Source organism: Psammomys obesus, unplaced genomic scaffold (assembly GCF_907164565.1).
Source record: "Psammomys obesus unplaced genomic scaffold, mPsaObe1.curated_primary_1811, whole genome shotgun sequence".
NCBI lineage: Eukaryota > Metazoa > Chordata > Mammalia > Rodentia > Muridae > Psammomys > Psammomys obesus.
In genome coordinates, this window is record NW_026590552.1 from 2,230,819 (window position 1) to 2,235,609 (window position 4,791).

The window sequence follows — 4,791 nt, forward strand, 5'->3', positions numbered from 1 at the left end:
CAACCATCGACCCAGATAAGAAGACCTCCAATTCTAACCCAATGAGTTATCAGTTTTCATACCAGTATTTTCTACCACCCATCACTGCCAAGGTATTTATTATTACATTACCTTTAGGTCATGTTTCATGTCTGGTGGAGTAAGTCTTCATTATTATTCCCGTGTTTTAAAATTCTATTTCATATTTTGTGTTTGTTTTATTTTGTTCTGCTCATGTCATAAACTTTGCATTGCTTATTTTTCAGTAAGCTACTATTCATATTTTTGGGAACTTTTCATTTCTGATTTCCATTATTTCTTCCTTCAGATCTTTTTTTTCTGTCAACTATTAATAGCCTGAAGATCTTCTATTATCATAGCTTCTATATAGTTATAGTAAAAACCAATCTAGCTTTTGTTCATCTCAAGTTACTTTATTTCATTTGTTTATATATGGATTGAATGGACTGTTTTCATTAAACACTTTAAAGACTTAAAAAATACTTTAGTATGGTGTACTCAGTGCAGATTGTGACTCACCTTTGTCTGTGCTGAGGAAGAGCTGACTCCAGGCTTCCATGTCAGGAATAGTAAGACATGAAAGGACAAGTGGATTATTTAGTCCAGGAGGAATCTATCAACCTGTAGAGAGGACCCTCAGGGCTGGGCTTTAACGTCATCAGTGGGACAAATTAATAGTATGCCTTCAAGGAGGCTCCAGGAAGGTGTTAAATGTCTCATGGTATGTGGTCAAGACCTAAAGAACTTGCTGCACCAGCATGCTGTAGACCTCTTCCATAATGCAGGATATGCTGTGTCTCTGAGAGTACAGCAGAGATTATAGAGGCAGAATGCACCTAGAGTACTCCTGGTTAAGGAGAAAGTGGTATAGCTGTATTGCTGCTACCAGTGTTTTTACTCACCATGATAGCAGTTTGGGACTTCATGAGATACTGAAAACAGCTTTGAAATGCTTGCAGTCTTTCAGCATGCCCAATGAACTATTTCTTTTACCATCCTTTCCTATCATTTTCCCATATTTTTTGCTTTTTACATATCCAACACTCGATTTAATGTGACTGGATACCATCCAAAACCTCGCTTGCTCTTCAAAATTCTCCAAGTCTTCAAATTCTATTGGGGTAGTAAAGGAATTACATGAAGAAAAGCTGGAAAAAAAGTTAGCACAAATTAAAAGTTAAATCTTTTACTAGAACTGCTAATAGAAATTCAGCTATCACCCAAAGAGGAAAAGCTCAGTCTTCCTGTCACCATGAATGCCACATTTTTCTTAGCTGGCATGCTGTGGAGGTTAGCTATGCTGCATGAAAGGAAGAGATAGATTTTTAATGCTTTTCCTTCAGCAGTGTTTGTGAGCTTTAATTTATAACTATATACCCTGGATGACTATGTTGAATACAGACAAATTTTTTTCTTTTCCTTTCTCCAAAAAACCAAATACATTTGTGCAGTAATAGACATATGCATATAAAGTAACATAACATTGGTGCTTTATGGAGAATTATAGAAGTGAGAAAACTGTACTCTTTCCTTGGTTTTTAATGGACAATTTTTTTGGGGGGGGACTAAGGCATCATCATATTTCTTCAAATATAATCAAGACTCATTAAACAAGGAATTCTGGGTTGTAAAGAGAACTTACTTTTATACCTAACTGTAAGTCTTTGTCCACAAGTTAAAAACATATCTGATGCTATGGGATGGTCATCACCAAAGAACTTCAAGAGCTATTGGTAGATTATATATAATGCAGATGGGAAAGTTATGTTTATAAAATGCTCAGTCAGTGACATTAGGAATAAAATAACTGAAGGAACAAATTAAAAATCATAGAAGAACAAGTACTATACAGTACCTATGGTGATGTGCTAAATTGTTACAAAATGGCTCTATTCCAAAAACCTTAGATAAAAAAAATAAGTCCTACCAATCTATGAACTATCTTAATTGTTTTTATGGTTGTCTACAGTGCTGAGCAGGATCAACTGGGATGGATATGGACATGTCTAATGGGCCAAATAAACCACCAAGACACTGGAAAGAGTTATACCTCAAGATGCCACTTGAACCCTCAAATGTACTAAATAGTTTTCAGTTTTTAGTATAAGGAAAAACCTCAGGGAAGGACTTGCCTATTTGGTAGGAGGTCCTACAATCAGCCAGTTTCTGATTAAGATGAGAAGGCCTGAAGTGATGTTCTGGGTTTTGTTTTTATTTATTTGATCTTCTACCCTATCAACAAAAACTTTATAATAACCTAATGGATCACTTTTTCATAGAAGCTGAAAGAGTAAGTTTTGTTTGTTCAGTAGAGGTAGGGAAAGGAAACATGGTGAATATTTTTGAGGAAAGCTCAAGAAGAGACTAGAAGCCTGAGAATAACAGGGATATTGGTGAGTGGAAGCCATCCTGTTCATGTAGTTTCTAAGCTGGTTTTAGAGAGTGGAGGATAGTTGAACCAAGCCTATTTTTTTCACTTTATCTAAATAATTTTTATCTCTCAACTATTGGCCAGAATAAGCTATACCTTATTTTGACATAAGAGTATGAAGAATTTTCTTAACAATGTAGCAGTTACTTTAAAAATGTTGATTGCATATTAGTTTTGCTGAGACAATTTTACTAAGATGGGAAATGAACAGACTTCATTCAAAAGGATACTGTGGTTACAGTTAAGAAAAGCACATTTAAAATAGAATTATCCACATAAGTGTAAGTTGCTGTTTACATTACAGGCAGCAAAACAAAATAACCTGAGGATTGGAGTACTTAAGAACATTCCATAGAAGGGACAGATTAAAGCTCATTAGATGCTAACCATCTAGTAAGAACAATCATAAATAGGTAAAAAGTTGAGAGTCTATTGGGTTGAGTAATACACAAAACATGTAAGAAAAGAACTATTGCCATGCAAAACAGAACACAATGCAGCAACAGAGAAAATATAGAGATGACAATCAAGTTCTGTAAGGAATACAGAAAAGGAAAGATGTTGTGTAGTGGCATCAGGGTAAAATGGAAAAGAACATCATAAACAGTCCAATAAGACTTTGCCTCTGGGTAAACTATTGATACAGGGAGATATTTGCATGAACAATTTTCAAAAAACTAAGCCATTCAATACTTTGTGAAACTTATTTAGTAACAGAAATCATTGTAAATCCCACAGAAAATGAAAACTATTCTTGTCTCAACCAGCAGCACTCTGGAGGCCCAGTGTCTGGTATCTTCCTTGTATCTGGTGTCATGTATAACAACAGCTCCATGGGCCTGCTTAACCCTCAATACCTACCTTGGAATTTGGAAATTGATTCTTGAAGACAATTGAACACACAAAGGGAAACAAATGGCCAGAGAATGTTCATATACTACATAATTTAAAAATAGCACTAGTAAAAGATTTACTTTGGTTAATAAGAATTCTTATACACATGGGTCTCCTTGGGAAATAAACAGCACTTGGCCAAAACATTAAAGTTTTAGGTAAAAAGTTTTGGTTGTATGAAAACTTAAATTATCATAGATCAGGTATTAAGAATCCATTATAGATTATTAAAGATCATGCTTTTATAGGTTGAATCTAATATTCTTACTTGTCCAAGATTATATAGGTAGTAAATTTAAATTCAAGATGTTGTGTGACAGAATTAGAAATATTCCTCATTGTTACCAATCCAAAAAGCAAGGTCTCTGAACAAAAGTATTAGTATCACCTGCAAGTTTTTGGACTCCATACCAAACTTAGAGAGTGAAATAATTGTGGCAACCACCAACTGTAGCCTTCTATTACAGATTAATGCTGAACCTTAAGATTCACCACTGTCAGGAGCTGTGTCTGCTTAGAATCACTTGCATCACTGGTCACCTCAAATTAAATAAGAACCTCTGGGACTAAGACCTGGGCAACAAGAAAATATGTTTCATCGTGTGGCTAAATGTATAGCCTCTGTTAGAAATGTTCCATGGTATTTATTTATCAAATCAGCTGTAGACACTGGTCTAGCTCGAAGCAAGAATTTGCATAAATCCAGAGCCCAGCTCTCTGAGCTTCTGCCCCAGATACATTATGCCTGTATGTTCAGGGCAGACTAATCAACCTCTAGTAACACGTAGTTAGTAAGTGCTTCAGGTTTTGTGGGCAATAAGAATAAAGGCACAGGACAGGGAATCTAAAAGACTTTGTGCTGGAGCCCTGTAGCAGAATCGAACAGTTCCTGAGTGAGGAGTAAGAATTGAATAAAATAACAACTACACACAAGATCAGTTCAGGAGGGCTGCCAGTAGAAACTGTCACACCTGGTTTATTCCATAATACCTTTTTATAGCAAGAGCAAAGCACCTCAACAGAATGAAGCTCATAGAGGAGTCAAACCTGTTTACCTCAACCAATTCTCTGTGTGATCCTCACAAAAACAAAAGGAAGTAGACTTGCCAAAACATTCTGCCTATCCCTGTCTCCAGGTGAAGGCCAGGGTGAAAACATATTTTTTTGCTGAGAGCTCGCCAAAGGTCTCCCTTTTTTATATTTTAAAAATTGACCATAACTTAAGAACTATGGAACAGAAGATTGTGCCTGTATTAGGTTGTCTCTCTTGAAAGATGTATTCTTACCCATCATTGGTGCATGAATTCTATCATTCATGCTCTGTCTTAGGTGAATATTCCTGAGAGAGATATTACCTATCTTTGACTACCAACCTCCACTAGGGTAGACACTGGAGTTTAATCTTATGCAGATCAGCTTTAACATTCTAAAAGGCCTTGATGAAGGTTTTTAATTATCACTGATAA

General features: G+C 35.7%; 1 pseudogene; it reads left to right on the forward strand.

The window, feature by feature from the left end:
* The first annotated feature begins 576 nt into the window (after nt 1–576).
* On the forward strand, nt 577–948 carry LOC129677262 (synaptojanin-2-binding protein-like; annotated as a pseudogene).
* Nucleotides 949–4,791: the final 3,843 nt, after the last annotated feature.